This window comes from Entelurus aequoreus, linkage group LG08 (genome assembly GCF_033978785.1).
Source record: "Entelurus aequoreus isolate RoL-2023_Sb linkage group LG08, RoL_Eaeq_v1.1, whole genome shotgun sequence".
Taxonomy (NCBI): domain Eukaryota; kingdom Metazoa; phylum Chordata; class Actinopteri; order Syngnathiformes; family Syngnathidae; genus Entelurus; species Entelurus aequoreus.
The window spans coordinates 77813901-77831588 of record NC_084738.1 but is presented as its reverse complement, the minus strand read 5'-3'; the positions used below and the strand labels follow the sequence as shown (position 1 = coordinate 77831588).

General features: G+C 40.8%; 1 protein-coding gene across 3 annotated transcripts in view; it reads right to left on the bottom strand.

Annotated features, from left to right (window-relative positions):
• LOC133656311 (cdc42 effector protein 4-like) overlaps positions 1 to 17688 on the bottom strand; it is a 59699-nt gene that overhangs the window by 29636 nt on the left and 12375 nt on the right. Inside the window, exon 1 of one of the 3 annotated variants that reach the window (XM_062057337.1) lies at positions 17452 to 17569. The exons of 1 other annotated variant lie outside the window; for it this stretch is intronic. The gene's annotated coding sequence lies outside the window, so the exon portion shown is untranslated. Of the gene's footprint in view, positions 1 to 13057; positions 13232 to 17451; positions 17570 to 17688 lie in introns of those variants that run through there. One more of the 3 variants, XM_062057336.1, reaches the window with a different exon arrangement.

The following is a 17688-nucleotide window of genomic DNA, read 5'->3' as shown; positions in this document are numbered from 1 at the left end:
ACTACTAGCGACCACGCAGTCTGATAGTTTATATATCAATGATGATGAAATCTTAACATTGCAACACATGCCAATACGGCCGGGTTAACTTATAAAGTGACATTTAAAACTTCCCAGGAAATATCCGGCTGAAACGTCGCGGTATGATGACGTATGCGCGTGACGAAGTCAGAGTAACGGAAGTTATGGTACCCCGTAGATTCCTATACAAAAAGCTCTGTTTTCATTTCATAATTCCACAGTATTCTGGACATCTTTTGCAATTTGTTTAATGAACAATGAAGGCTGCAAAGAAGACAGTTGTAGGTGGGATCGGTGTATTAGCAGCGGACTACAGCAACACAACCAGGAGGACTTTGTTGGAGCGCTAGCCGCGCTAGCCGCCGACCTCACCTTGACTTCCTACGTCTCCGGGCCGCCAAACGCATCGGGTGAAGTCCTTCGTCCTTCTGCCGATCGCTGGAACGCAGGTGAGCACGCGTGTTGATGAGCAGATGAGGGCTGGCTGGCGTAAGTGGAGAGCTAATGTTTTTAGCATAGCTCTGTGAGGTCCCGTTGCTAAGTTAGCTTCAATGGCGTCGTTAGCACAGCATTGTTAACCTTCGCCAGCCTGGAAAGCATTAACCGTGTATTTACATGTCCACGGTTTAATAGTATTGTTGATTTTCTATCTATCCTTCCAGTCAGGGGTTTATTTTTTTGTTTCTATATGCAGTTAAAGCACGATGCTATCACGTTAGCTCGTAGCTAAAGCATTTCGCCGATGTATTGTCGTGGAGATAAAAGGCACTGAATGTCCATTTCGCGTTCTCCACTCTCATTTTCAGGATATAGTATCCCAGGTGGTTTAAAATACAAATCCGTGATCCACAATAGAAAAAGGAGAGTGTGGAATCCAATGAGCCAGCTTGTACCTAAGTTACGGTCAGAGCGAAAAAAGATACGTCCATCACTGCCTCTCAAGTCCTTCACTGTAACGTTCCTCATCCACAAATCTTTCATCCTCGCTCAAATTAATGGGGTAATCATCACTTTCTCGGTCCGAATCTCTCTCGCTCCATTGTAAACAACGGGGAATTGTGAGGAATACTAGCTCCTGTGACGTCACGCTACTTCCGCTACAGGCAAGGCTTTTTTTTATCAGCGAGCAAAAGTTGCGAACTTTATCGTCGATGTTCTCTACTAAATCCTTTCAGTAAAAATATGGCAATATCGCGAAATGATCAAGTATGACACATAGAATGGATCTGCTATTCCCGTATAAATAAAAAAAAATCATTTCAGTAGGCCTTTAAATAATGTCTTCAGACTACAAACAGGTGCGCATCCCGAACACAAGAGGCAGGTGAAACTAATAAGTAGCCATGGTAACAAACTCAGAGGTGCATAAACAGGAACTAAAGGAGTCCAAAACTAACAGAAAACACAAGTGACTCGGAAAACTTAAACAGACTATGATCCGGGCAGCGGATCATAGGGATGATACTCGAAACCGGTTTTCCCGGTTGTTCGATAAGAAAAGAACAGAGTCCTCGGACTCGAATGCCTTTTTGAGAACCGGTACCCGTTATCGAGACCACTATAGTGAAGAAAAAGAGTTGGTTCTTTATTCGAATCCCTGGGAACGAATCCCGTCCCGACCAGAAATGCCCCTCGAGACATCACAAGAAATGACGTCACGTAGCTCAGTCATTAGGCGCAGATAGCGAAAGCAGGAAAAAAAATGGACGGGAAAAAGCGCTCCAAGGTGTAATAAAGTTCAAAAGAAAAGGTATAATCCAATGAATAACTTTACTGAAAGATCTTAGCAGGGTACAAACACATGAAGAACACTTTTACGACCAACCGGACACATAGCAACCAGGCTAGCAACGCACCTCCTTTACGGCAGCTGTCGCAACGTTCTTCAAACAACCGCAGCACATACATATATATACAACATATCTCCCTTTTTTAACTTTTGTTTTTCTTTCCTTGTAAACAAAACAAAATCACACTGTAGATGTGTTGTCTGTCTAATTATAAATAATGCAGACTGGCTGAGTTCTTGACGTTTACTTTCACGGGTGACGACATGCAACAACACTTTTCGGGGCTACCGCGCATGCTTGTCACTTCCGTTGCATGCTGGGTAGTGTAGTTGTTATATTCTCTAGCTCATAACATCTTTCCCCCTATAAAGAAATAATGTTTGTGTATTATAGTGTATTTCTTTTTTCAGCTTTAACTTTTCATTGTTTAGCATTGTAACCACATTTGCAAACAACTGTCCTCTTCATAGAATTTTCTTTCAATAAAGAAATAAAGTGCAAAAATGTCAAAGCGTCATAACAAACAGTTATGTTCCAATAGCAGCAGAAGTGCACTTTTTGGAGAGCTGTATTATTTCCAGTTTTGTGCCCAAGGGACTGATTTTGTTTAACACTATATTATTATTTATACACCTATAGTGATCACAGAGACAGGTTGTTTTTGTGTTACTGTATATATTTGTTTTTCTGAAAAAATCCCACTTACGGTAATATACTTTTGGTAACAACAGTCAATATTTATTTAATTTATTTTATTTTGTTAGGGGGGTAACAGTCAATATTTATTTATTTATTAGATTCAATTGTTTTCTTATATAATAAAAGTGAGTTTTTGTTGAACCAAATATTGTGTGTTTTTTTCCATATACAACAACCTATCTGGACTCGATAAGAGGTTCGATAAGAGGATTCGATAATACGCTCGAACTCGATAATTCCTTATCAAAGGTAGGTTGGAGTTCAAATCCCAGCCCAGTCATACCAAAGACTATAAACATGGGACCCATAACCTCCCTGCTTGGCACTCAGCAACAAAGGGTTGGAGTTGGGGGTTAAATCACCAAAATGATTCCCTGGGCGCGGCGCCGCTGCTGCCCACTGCTCCCCAGGGGATGGGACAAATGCAGAGGACAAATTTCACCACATCTAGTGTGTGTGTGACAATCATTGGTACTTTAATCTTAATCTTAAAACATCATCCCTAGCGGATCATAACAAATCTAGCACATATGCGCTTTTTTACACCAAAAGAAAAACATCTCTTATTACGGACGAAAAACACAGATTTACGTTTTTGTTTCTTTACAAGTTGATCAATAAAAGGATTAAAAGTGAGAGTCATCAATTAAAACAGCAATGTATTTATATTCATGCACCACTTCTATGACATTCCCTTCAAATATCAAGACTGCATCTGCGGTAACTCAACGTGAAGACAATGGTTCCTGTTTGGCAGGCGACTTCACACAGATTAGCGCTGGAAAAGGTGCTAACATCCATTGGCTCCTTTTACACAGGTCGTCAGTCGGTGTGTTTGGAGCCCTAGGGCCCCGGCAGGCAGCAGGATTACTGTTAGCCAATAAAACCAGCATGCCTTCACCAGCAAACTTGTCCACTGGCCTACTGTCCTCAATCCTAGCCCAGGTTTGATTTGGCTACTCTCCTAAACACCGCCTGATTGGCGTGTACAGAAGAAAAAAAAAAGCTGTCAGGCTTCAAAATGATTTCTCTGCGTTTCCAGTAAAGCTGCCCTTTTATGAAGAGGTTACTCCTGCATGACTGGACAAAGTGTTTGCTGGGTGGGCTGCCATGTTGCGCTCGGGCCAAAAACAAACCCAACAGGGCGGAGAATTTGCCCGTTTGTGGACCACAAAACCCTCATTAGTCCCGCAAAAAAGAATGACATAGTCGTGGTCAAAAGTGTACGTACACTTGTGAAGAACATGATGTCATGGCTGTCTTGACTTTCCAATCATTTCTACAACTCTTATTTTTTTGTGATTGGAGCACATACTTGTTGGTCACAAAAAACATTCATTTCTACTGAAAATGTGCTGGGTCAAAAGTATACATACAGCAATGTTAATATTTGCTTACATGTCCCTTGGCAAGTTTACCTGCAATAAGGCGCTTTTGGTAGCCATCCACAAGCTTCTGTTTGAATTTTTGACCACTCCTCTTGACAAAATTGGTGCAGTTCATCTAAATTTGTTGGTTTTCTGACATGGACTTGTTTCTTCAGCATTGTCCACACGTTTAAAGGCCTACTGAAATGATTTTTTTAAATTTAAACGGGGATAGCAGATCCATTCTATGTGTCATACTTGATCATTTGGCGATATTGCCATATTTTTGCTGAAAGGATTTAGTATAGAACAGGGGTCGGCAACCTTTACCACTCAAAGAGCCATTTTGGCAAGTTTCACAAATTAAAGAAAGTAATGGGAGCCACAAAAAAAAATTTTAAATTTAAAATGAAAAACGCCGCATACAAAGCTTAAATGCTTTGTGCTATGTTAACCAGGGGTCTCCGACACACCCACCGGCACGCACTTTAATGTGGACATTTGATGTTAGTGCAGCCCGCGAGTTTTGCGCTTGATAGCGTAATACTTGCCAACCCTCTCATTTTTCCCGGGAGACTCCCGAATATCAGAGCGTGATGACACTGCATTTGGCGCCCTCTACAGTCTGCCCTAACAGTGTACCTGCTCGACCACACGTACAATGCAGTTTCAGCTTGTTCACGTAAGCGACAGCAAGGCGTACTACCTCAGCAGCCACACATCTTACACTGACGGTACCAATACCCAGAATCCCATGCAGCACTAACTCTTCCGTACTAGGTCAGCAGCCACACATCTTACACTGACGGTACCAATACCCAGAATCCCATGCAGCACTAACTCTTCCGCTCAACCAACGCACGGAGAGGGGGGGGGGTTGATGTGTGGGGGGATTTGGTGGTAGCGGGGGTGTATAATGTAGACCGGAAGAGTTAGGGCTGCTTGGGATTCTGGGTAATGGTTGTGTTGTGTTTAGGTTGTGTTACGGTGGGATGTTCTCCAGAAATGTGTTTTTCATTCTTTTTTGGTGTGGGTTCACAGTGTGGCGCATATTTGTAACGTAACAATGTTAAAGTTGTCTGATACGGCTACCGTCAGTGTAAGCTGTGTGGCTGATGACTAAGTATGCTTTGCTGTCTCCTGTGTGTGCAAGTAATAACAACATGCAACATGTGGCTGGACTGGCATGCTGTATGTAAATGCTTGTGGACAATTACTGTAGTGCAGTTAGGGCATGCCCTTTATTTAGTAATTAGAGTGTAAATAGGATAATTTTTTCCCTGGGAGTAATCTATGAGAGGCACTGAGATCCATAAAACTCCTGGGTAAATCGGGGGGTCGGCATGTATGTAGCTGAGCCGCATCAGAGTGGTCAGGGAGCCGCATGCGGCTCCGGAGCCGCGGGTTGCCGACCCCTGGTATAGAACAACGACGATAAAGATTGCAACTTTTGGTATCTGATAAAAAAAGGCTTGCCCCTACCGGAAGTAGCGTGACGTAGTCAGTTGAACATATACGCAAAGTTCCCTATTGTTTACAATGATGGCCGCATGAAGTGAGAGAGATTCGGACCGAGAAAGCGACAATTTCCCCATTAATTTGAGCGAGGATGAAAGATTTGTGGATGAGGAAAGTGCAAGTGAAGGATTAGTGGGGAGTGGAAGCGATTCAGATAGGGAAGATGCTGTGAGAGCCGGGGGTGACCTGATATTCAGCTGGGAATGACTACAACAGTAAATAAACACAAGACATATATATACTCTATTAGCCACAACACAACCAGGCTTATATTTAATATGCCACAAATTAATCCTGCATAAAAACACCTAGGTTTTTGTTATGCTAGCTCCTCTGCTAGCTCCTAGCTCCATAGAACACGCCAATACAATTCAAACACCTGATCAACACACACAATCACTCAGCCCAAAAGACCGTTCACCTAACCCAAGGTTCATAAAGCTTATATATTTAAACAAAGTTACGTACGTGACGCGCACGTACTGGCAAGCGATCAAATGTTTAGAACCCAAAGCTGCATACTCACGGTAGCACGTCTGCGTCTTTGTCATCCAAACCAAAATAATCCTGGTAAGAGTCTGTGTTGTCCCAGTTCTCTACAGGCGTCTGTGTATCGAAGTCAAAAGTCCTCCTGGTTAGAGTCTCTGTTATCCGAGTTCTTCGATGTTGACTGCATCTTTCGGGAATGTAAACAAAGAAGCGCCGGCTGTGTTGTGTTGCTGCTGACTTCCTTCGCAAAATACGTCCGCTTTGCACCGAGAACTTTCTTCTTTGCTTGCTCAGCTTCTTTCTCCATAATGCAATGAACATAATTGCAACAGATCCACCAACACAGATGTCCAGAACACATCCAGAATGAGATGAAAACAGAGCTTTTTCGTATTGGCTTCAATGTGGAAGCCATACCCGTGTTCTACTGGCTACGTCACGCGCATACGTCATCCTCAGAGGCGTTTCGAACCGGAAGTTCCCCGGGAAATTTAAAATGTCACTTTATAAGTTAACCCGGCCGTATTGGCATGTGTTGCAATGTTAAGATTTCATCATTCATATATAAACTATCAGACTGCGTGGTCGGTAGTAGTGGCTTTCAGTAGGCCTTTAAGTAAGGCCTTTGGGAAGGCCATTCTAAAACCTTAATTCTAGCCTGATTTAGCCATTCCTTTGCCACATGTGTTTGAGGTAGAGATAAAAGCTTCAAAAAGTAAAATTAATGACTTTTTTAAATGCCGCTGTAAGGAGCGGTACACGGACGTAGGTAGAAATTATAGAGCAGTTGCGTCTCCCAGTCAGCAGCCCCTCCCCTTTCCCCTCTCCCACACACAGCACAGGAGTTGCAGCACGACTGCAGCATGAGAGGTTTACTGGCGACGCTTGATGACCTCATCAAACCGTCGCGAGCGGAGCATAACAACAACAAGAATGTGTTGTTGCCGGTGCTGTAGCCGTGGCTAACAAGCCAGCTCGCTCGGTGACTGACTAACGACACCATGTCTATGGTTTGGGATTATTTCAAAATGTCTCTTGACGGATAAAAAACTGGCAATTTGCAATGACTGCAAAAAGTTGGTTATGCGAGGAGGAACCAAGACGTCTTCCTTTAATACGAGCAATTTGATCTCCCACCTCTTCAAGAATCCTAAGGAGATACACGATGAATACAAGCGGAAGATGGATGAAAAGCAAACACCGGAAAAAAAATAGTACCACACAGTTGACGCTTAAAGACTACGCCGAGAAAAAAACAAACATACAACAAAAACCACCCCCAGGCGGTGACTGCTAGGCCACTTCAAGCACTCACCACTAGCTTGCAGCACATTTGTGTTACTCATACAAATACGTTAGAGCAGGGCAGATTGAGCCCAGTTTATAATTCCCTGTTATACAGTACATCAGGCAGTCTTGCACTAAATGATGACTATGTTATTGTTTACTTTTTTACTCTAGTATACTCTGGACTGAAGCTGTGTGCCTTCATTGTTTTTGTAGCTGTTATTTTGAGGCATGTTTAAAAAAAAAAAATGCACTTTGTGAAAGTCAAAGTATAGTATTTCCCATAGTTGTAGTGGGTATCAGGATTATATCAGGGAGAGCATGTCCCAAATTCCTGGGATTAAAGGTCTCACCTTTTCTCCTCCAAACATATTGCTGGGTATTGTGGCCAAACAGCTCCATTTTTCTTTCATCTGACATCACATGGACAAAGATAAGACCTTCTGGAGGAAAGTTCTGTGGTCAGATGAAACAAAAAATGAGCTGTTTGGCCACAATACCCAGCAATGTGTGTGGAGGAGAAAAGGTGAGGCCTTTAATCCCAGGAACAAAATGCCTACCGTCAAGCACGGTGGTGGTAGTATTATGCTCTGGGCCTGTTTTGCTGCCAATGGAACTGGTGCTTTACAGAGAGTAAATGGGACAATGAAAAAGGAGGATTACCTCCAAATTTTTCAGGACAAGCTAAAATCATCAGCCCGGACAATGACCCCAAACAAACGTCAAAAGTGGTAAAGGAATGGCTAAATCAGGCTAGAATGAAGGTTTTAAATTGGCCTTCCCAAAGTCCTGACTTAAACGTGTGGACAATGCTGAAGAAACAAGTCCATGTCAGAAAACCAACACATTTAGCTGAACTGCACCAATTTTGTCAAGAGGAGTGCCAGAAGCGTGTGGATGGCTACCAAAAGCGCCTTATTGCAGGTAAACTTGCCAAGGGACATGTAAGCAAATATTAACATTGCTGTATGTATACTTTTGACCCAGCACATTTGCTCACATTTTCAGTAGACCCATAATAAATTCATAAAAGAAGTAGGGCTGCAACAACTAATCGATTAAATCGATTAAAAAAATAGTTGGCGATTAATTTAGTCATCGATTCGTTGGAACTATGCTATGCGCATGCGCGGAGGCTTTTTTAAATTTTATTTTAAAAAGTTTTTTTTTTTTTATAAACCTTTATTTATAAACTGCAACTAGGGATGATACTCGAAACCGGTTTTCCCGGTTGTTTGATAAGAAAAGAACCGAGTCCTCGGACTCGAATCCCTTTTTGAGAACCGGTACCCGTTATCGAGACCACTATAGTAAAGGAAAATAGTTGATTCTTTATTCGAATCCCGTCCCGACCAGAAATGCTCCGTGGGACATCACAATAAATGACGTCATGTAGCTCAGTCATTAGGCACAGATAGCGAAAGCAGGAAAACAATGGACGGGAAAAAGCGCTCCAAGGTGTAATAAAGTTCAAAACAAAAGCTATCATCCATCGAATAACTTTACTGAGAGATTTTAGCAGGGTAAAACACATGACCAACACTTTTACGACCAACCGGAAACATAGCAACCAGGCTAGCAACGCACCTCCTTTACGGCAGCTGTCGCAACGTTCTTCAAACAACCGCAGCACATACATATATATACAACATATCTCCCTTTTTTAACTTTTGTTTTTCTTTCCTTGTAAACAAAACAAAATCACACTGTAGATGTGTTGTCTGTCTAATTATAAATAATGCAGACGAGGCGTGTTGGCTGAGTTCTTGACGTTTACTTTCACAGCGTGGCAATATGCAACACTTTTCGGGGCTACCGCGCATGCTCGTCACTCCCGTTGCATGCTGGGTAGTGTAGTTGTTATATTCTCTCGCTCATAACATTTCCCCCCCCTATAAAGAAATAATGTTAACTCAATAAAGTGTATTTCTTTTTTTAGCTTTAACTTTTCATTTTTTTAGCATTGTAACCACATTTGCAAAGAACTTTTCTCTTCATAGAATTTTCTTTCAATAAAGAAATAAAGTGCAAAAATGTCAAAGCATCATAACAATCAGTTATGTTCCAATAGCAGCAGAAGTGCACTTTTTGGAGAGCTGTATTATTTTCAGTTTTGTGCCCAAGGGACTGATTTTATTTAACACTATCTTATTATTTATACACCTATAGTGATCACAGAGACAGGTTGTTTTTGTGTTACTGTATATATTTGTTTCTCTGAAAAATCCCACTTAATATACTTTGGGTAACAACAGTCAATATTTATTTATTTTATTTTATTTTTTTAGGTGGGTAACAGTCAATATTTATTTATGTATTAGATTTTATTTTTTTATTATATAATAAAAGTGAGCTTTTGTTAAACCAAATATTGTGTGTTTTTTTTCCATATACAACAACCTATCTGGACTCGATAAGAGAATCGATAAGGAATCGGTTCGATAAGAGGATTCGATAATAGGCTCGAACTCGATAATTCCTTATCAAACATCATCCCTAACTGCAACATTTACAAACAGCTGAGAAACAATAATCAAAGTAAGTACAAAAACAGTACAAAACAGCGCCAGGTCGGCGCTGAGGCTACGTCTCATGAGGTGGAGGTAAGCTAGCCAATGATGTGTCATGTGCAGATCACGTGACGACGCCGTCTGGAAACATTCGAAAAATGGCGCAGGAAAACACTACCGATAGTTTAGCGGAGAAACATCTTGAGGTTATTGCTTCAATGGAGAAAAGTGTACGACCTAAGTCGTCAAAAGTGTGGGAACACTTCACTTTAAAGACTTCAAAGAAGAGCGTTTCCTGCAAAATGGCACGGAAGTACAACATTGCTTCAGGAGCACCTGAAAAGGAAACATGTTGGAGCCATGGATGAAGGGAAGAACTCACGCTACGTAACTTTTTAAGTCCATAGTGGCAACAAGCATTCATGAGTTCAGCTTTTTTGTAAGTAACTTGAACGTTATGCCTTTGTTGCAACGCGGGGCTGATAATGTGTCTCCGGCACATTTGACTCCGTTTTGAGAGAGAAAACGCACGGTTACCAATTTGGAAATAAACGTAACGGACAGAAATATCTCAGGTTGGTTTCATAATGGATCAATGTAGCCGGGCTGATAAAGCTATATAAATATATTTAGATTTGAGTGACGCTTTAGTACAACTAAACGTTATGAAGGTGCTGGAATATTTCATGCTATTATTTAGAGGCAGCCTAAAATGAATCCTTTATTATTCACAACAGAAACGTGTACAATATCTGATTCAGTTCTGATGAGTTACATTTCTGTGTTATTGTTGGTGTATGCTGCACCCCCAATGTCCACAACATGGTGCCAGTATGCTGTTTTTTTTCAATAAAATACTGCAAAGGATAGAAATGTAGTGTGTCTCTTTTATCTGATTATTAATCGAAGCAATAATCGACATATTAATCGATTATCAAATTAATCGTTAGTTGCCGCCCTAAAAAGAAGCAAACTTCATGAATGTTTTTGGTGACCAACAAGTATGTGCTCCAATCACTATCACAAAAAAATAAGAGTTGTAGAAATGATTGGAAACTCAAGACAGCCATGACATGATGTTCTTTACAAGACATTTAACACCTTATAGTAGAAAAGTTGTCCAAGTTCAAAGGTTTTGCTTTTTCTTTGCAACACGTCTTTAAGGTTCACTATGAAACGCTGGTTAAGACGGTTTCATAACTACAGTTTTGATCCTGGGAGGGACACAAAGACACAACAACTCTAAAGAAACAAACTCAAAGTCCTAGAACAGGGACGGGGTGTGCAGTACAACCCTAAGAAGTTGTACTGCGTTCATTCCTGACGTGGACAGAAGGACACAATGACGCTAAAGAGTAGCACAGATTGATGGGCGGTACTCTCACTATTAAGGCCACTGTGGAAAGAACGAGCTCTGATATGCGAGTGTGGGTCTTTGACAAACGAAGAGCATTCATGTCATGTGAGGCCCCCGCGGGGGGAAGGACTCGAGCCAAGTCATTGAATTAACTGTCGGAGCCGCTGAAAGAACCAAACAAAAGCGGAATGAATCTATCTAGAAAGACGAGTGCCGTGGTATCATTGTTGGGTTTGTTTTTGCCTTCATTTACCGTCAGCAAGAATTTATGTGACAGTGTTATGTCTTATCAAGGGACAAACACTTGCAAGTCCACTTGGATATACTTTGGAGTAGTCATTGTACATCTTTTATAGCAGTACAAATTTACTATCCACCGAAAACAACGATTAAATTCTTGTCAAGTACGTAATTGTGCTTATGGTTGAGAGTGGCGGTAGCATCATGGTTCGGGTCTGCAAAGATGTGCCGTTGAAGGAACTGCAGATTTGAACATGTACTTTGACGTTGTGAAGCAGAAACCAAACAGACAAATCCACCACCAACCTGTGCAGAATGCCCAAGAAAGACACAGTGTGTTGATATCAAGTACCGTATTTTACGGACCATAGGGCGCACCGGAACCACCATTACATGACATGTAATGGTGGTTCTTTGGTCAAAATGTTGCATAGATGTTTTACAGATCATCTTCAAGTCGCTTTCTCACAGTCGCTACCGGATGTGGCATTTTGTGGGCGGTCTTATTTACGTGGCTCACCTTCGACAGTGTATTCTCCCCGTCATCTTTGTTGTAGCGGTGTAGCGTGCAAGGACGGGAGTGGAAGAAGTGTCAAAAGATGGTGCTAACTGTTTTAATGACATTCAGACTTTTACTTCAATCAATAACGAAGCAGCATCTCCTCATCCGGAAACAACAACACCGAAAATGTGTCCCGTGAAAAACTGTCTGCCCTCTAATACCTAAAGTTCCTTGGGTGAATAATGTACACTCACTACACCGGTATGTTTTAGCGCTTTCATGGCGAGTTTTCTGACATATATATAAGTAAGAACTTTACACTACTTTATGAAATGGAGATGGAGCTAACAGTTTCAATGACATTCAGACTTTACTTCAATCAATAACGAAGCAGCATCTCATCCGGAAACACCACCGAAAATGTGTCCCGTGAAAAAACGTCCGACCGGAACCCTCTAAGTTCCTTGGGTGAATAATGTAAACTCACTATACCGGTATGTTTTAGCGCTTTCAAGGCAAGTTTACTGACAGATATAAGTAAGAACTTTACACTACTTTATGAAATGGAGATGGAGCTAACAGTTTTAATGACACTCAGACTTTACTTCAATCAATAACGGAGCAGCCTCTCCTCATCCGTGGCTCACTAGTGCAACAACAACAAGGCCGTAAAAAAACGTCCAACAGGAACCCTCTAATAACTAAAGTTCCGTGTGTGAATTATGTAAACTCACTAGTTTGTAGTGCTTTGATAGCGAGTCTACTGACATATTTAAGTAAGAACTTTACACTACTTCATATTAGAAATGGCAAAAGCAGAAGATGAATGCCACATTAAAAAAGGTAGAGAATGGCGGACTACAATGGTGGACGCGCACAAATTATGCAGATCCCAAATACACATCAGCAGGTACCAGAAAGTAAGAAAAGTTGGTTTTGCATAATATTGCAAAACAAAACGCCAGACAATGTCTGCTAATAGGTGCCATTTTGCGGTCCTTATATACACACACCATAATAATACTCGTATGTTTAATGCGCCGACACAACTTGGGAGGGCGGAAGCACTGTTGTCAGATACTGTTTTTATCAGCGGCCTCCCTGCTGTAGCCAAACACACTAACAGCTTGTAAAGACCTCAGGAGTTCCTGAACCTCCCACTGTACCGACTTTCCACAAAAGACGCCACGAGGGGCCGTGGACAAAGCCGAGCACTTGAGGCCGATAACGGCCGTTTGTCAGGCTCGACGAGCTAAGACGCCGGCGTGGATAAATACCCTCGTCCTTGGTCCTTGAAGATGAAGTCAAGTGCGTTCCAAGTCCGCACGGACTGTACTCGGGGTCGAGGGTCGCCGGGAAGAGCAGGAATGTGTTTTCGCTGAGCGTCGACTTTCAAAACAAACACTCTTGTCGCAAAACTCAGTAACCTTGCATCGCACAATAGAGGAAGAGTTAAACAAACAACAAAGCCTTGGAGCACACCCTGAAGTGGTGATCACATGACTATTGCCTATTATGCCCGACAGGAAGGAGCAAGATGAAAGGTATTGTCGCTAACCTACAAATATGATCCTCTAGAGTGGTGTTTTTTAACCACTAGTGTACCGTGTGATATTGTTTGGTGTGCCGTGGGAGATTATGTCATTTCACCTAATTGGGTTACAAATATTTTTTGCAAACAGGTAATTATAATACGCAAATAATGTGTTGTTGTTGAGTGTCGGTGCTGTCTGGAGCTCGGCAGAGTAACCGTATGATACTCTTCCATATACCAGTGTGCAGGTAAAAAGGTATCTAATGCTTAAACCAAAAATAAACAGGAGGTGAGTGCCGCTAAGAAAAGGCATTGAAGCTTAGGTAAGGCTATGCGGAACGAAACTAAAACTGAACTGGCTGCAAAGTAAACAAAAACAGAATGCTGGACGACAGCAAAGACTTACTGTGGAGCAGAGAAGGCGTCCACAAAGTACACCCCAACATGACATGACAATCAACAATGTCCACACAAAGACGGATAAAAACAACTGAAATAGTATTGATTGCTAAAACAAAGCAGGCGAAGACATGAAACTGCTACAGGAAAAGCCACCAAAATCGGAGCGCACGACGAGAACTAAAACACTACACACAGGAAAACAGCAAAACAATTCTAATAAGTCAGGGTGTGTTGTGACAGGTGGTGACAGTACACCTACTTTGAGACAAGAGCTATAATCATGCATGCTTGGTTATGGTTTGAATTCACATCCGACACTTGCCAGAACAACTTTTTACCGTCTGCTGAGTTGAACTTTTGTTATGTTTTCTGCTGGTGTTGTGCCTCCGCATTTTTTATAATGAAAAAAATGTGCCTTTGCTCAAAAAAAGGTTGACAAACACTGCAATGTATAACAAATCCACACCAATAACAATTGAATATTTGTTGCATGAGCAGATAATATCAACGTTTAAAACATGTGGAATTTCCTGTATTACATACAGTGTTGGGTTCGTTACTGAAAACCAGTAACTAGTTACAATTACTAGTTACTTTATTTCAAAAGTAACTCAGTTACTAACTCAGTTACTTACACCAAAAAGTAATGTGTTACTGTGAAAAGTAACTATACAACAAAGTAACATACAACACACAAACAATGTGGTCTACATACAACACACAAACAATGTGCTCTACATACAACACACAAACAATGTGGTCTACATACAACATACAAACAATGTGGTCTACATACAACACACAAACAATGTGGTCTACATACAACACACAAACAATGTGGTCTACATACAACACACAAACAATGTGGTCTACATACAACACACAAACAATGTGGTCTACATACAACACACAAAGACAAAGATATGTTTCAAAGGGCCAATTTATTTCAGGCCAGAAAAAATTGACAAAACTATTTTAAATAGCTGCAACATAATGACACTTCAACTCTAAGTAGATAGGATCTTTGATCCAAGACACAACATACATTTAACTAAAATGTTATTTTCTTTGTGCTCGACAAAAGAAAAGTATTGAGAATGTCTCCATGTTAAAAAACTCGACTTCTGGCTTCGCCATGATGTCTTGTTAGTTGTTATGAGAGTAGCGTATGTGTGTGTATGTGTGTGTGGCCCTTTAAGATATGACAGCATGAGAGGTGAGTGACGTCAGTGAGTGAGTGGGCGAGAGAGGTGAGGGAGCGGCGACAGTGAGTGCGTGTAGGTGCTCTAGCTTGGTGGATGGCTGCGTTCAATAAAGTCACAACAAACCGCCGGGCTCGTCATTCACCCTCAGCTGTAAAGACCCACTTCCGGGTAAAGTGAAGGTTGTTAGCCCCGAAGTACGACTCTGGAGGAACGTCTCCCCTGCGGGGAGGCGTACTTTCTGTGGGTGGGGGAAAGCACGCCTCTTCTTTTCCACCGGAGCGCTCCAATAAAACACACTCAGATCTTCAGTTTCTAGCCGATACTACATAAAAATAACGTAAAATAACACAGTAACGCATCATGCAGTAACGGTAACTGAATTACTGTATATAAAAAAATAACGCGTTAGATTACTAGTTACAGTAACGCGTTACTCCCAACACTGATTACATCCATGTTTTTTCTATCAAAATGGAAACAATGACGACATTTAGTAAGAACGATGAAGTGTGCACATTAGGGCTGGGCGATATGGCCTTTTATTAATATCTGGATATGTTTCGGCCATGTCACGATACACCATATATAACACCATATATATGTGGATATGTTGCCTTAGCCTTGAATGAACACTTGATGCATATAATCACAGCAGTATGATGATTCTATGTGTCTACATTCAAACATTCTTCTTCATACTGCATTAATATATGCTACTTTTAAACTTTCATGCAGAGAGGGAAATCACAACTAAAAGTGTATTTATGAAACAGTTATTAAGCAGTGGCACAAACATTCATGTCATTTCCAAAACAGAAAGTGCAAGATTGTCAGAGACATTTTAAAACAAGCTATGAGTGCACTTTTGTGCATGATGTCACTAAGATGACATATCAAAACAACACTAAATCAAAGAGCTTCTTTTTGTACAGAACGCCACTACAATAGTTTAAAACAAATAGAGTGCACTTTTGTGCATGATGTCACTATGATGACGTATCAAAACAACACTAAATTAAAGGCTTACTGAAATGAATTTTTTTTATTTAAACGGGAATAGCAGATCCATTCTATGTGTCGTACTTGATCATTTCGCGATATTGCCATATTTTTGCTGAAAGGATTTAGTAGAGAAAATCGACGATAAAGTTCGCAACTTTTGCTCGCTGATAAAAAAAAAAGCCTAGCCTGTACCGGAAGTAGCTTGACGTCACAGGAGCTAGTATTCCTCACAATTCCCCGTTGTTTACAATGGAGCGAGAGAGATTCGGACCGAGAAAGTGACGATTACCCCATTAATTTGAGCGAGGATGAAAGATTCGTGGATGAGGAACGTTACAGTGAAGGACTTGAGAGGCAGTGATGGACGTATCTTTTTTCGCTCTGACCGTAACTTAGGTACAAGCTGGCTCATTGGATTCCACACTCTCTCCTTTTTCTATTGTGGATCACGGATTTGTATTTTAAACCACCTCGGATACTATATCCTCTTGAAAATGAGAGTCGAGAACGCGAAATGGACATTCACAGTGACTGAACATGTAAATGGATATACAGAAGATCAAAAATGTAATGTAAATACACGATTAATAATATTCAGCTTTTTGAAGCTAAAAAAAATAGAAGCTAACCTAGCTACGTAGCCAACGTGATAGCATAGCAGTCTCAAATGCAGATAGAAACTAAATAAAAAAAACCCTGACTGGATGGATACAGAAGATCAAAAATACTATTAAACCATGAACATGTAAATACACGATTAATAATATTCAGCTTTTCGAAGCTAAAAAAATAGAAGCTAACCTAGCTACGTAGCCAACGTGATAGCATAGCAGTCTCAAATGCAGATAGAAACTAAATTTTAAAAAAACCTGACTGGATGGATAGACAGAAGATCAAAAATACTATTAAACCATGAACATGTAAATACACGATTAATAATATTCAGCTTTTCGAAGCTAAAAAAAATAGAAGCTAACCTAACTACGTAGCCGACGTGATAGCATAGCAGTCTCAAATGCAGATAGAAACTAAATTAAAAAAAACCCTGACTGGATGGATAGACAGAAGATCAAAAATACTATTAAACCATGAACATGTAAATACACGATTAATAATATTCAGCTTTGCGAAGCTAAAAAAATAGAAGCCAACCTAGCTACGTAGCCAACGTGATAGCATAGCAGTCTCAAATGCAGATAGAAACTAAATAAAAAAAAACCCTAACTGGATGGATAGACAGAAGATCAAAAATACTATTAAACCATGAACATGTAAATACACGATTAATAATATTCAGCTTTTCGAAGCTAAACAAAATAGAAGCTAACCTAGCTACGTAGCCAACGTGATAGCATAGCAGTCTCAAATGCAGATAGAAACTAAATAAAAAAAACCCTGACTGGATGGACAGACAGAAGATCAAAAATACTATTAAACCATGAACATGTAAATACACGATTAATAATATTCAGCTTGGCAAAGCTAAAAAAACAGAAGCTAACTTAGATGCGGGGGCGGGCTTACTCACTGTAGTGCGTCTGCTATCCTGCTCAAAACACAACACAACCTCCCGGTGTTGGTGTTGCTGTAGTCCGCCGCTCCACCGATCGCACCTACAACTTTCTTCTTTGCAGTCTCCATTGTCCATTAAACAAATTGCAAAAGATTCACCAACACAGATGTCCAGAATACTGTGGAATTTTGTCGAAGAAAACAGAGGTATTTGAATTGGGTCCAAACACTTCCCTTGCCCTCATGACGTCAC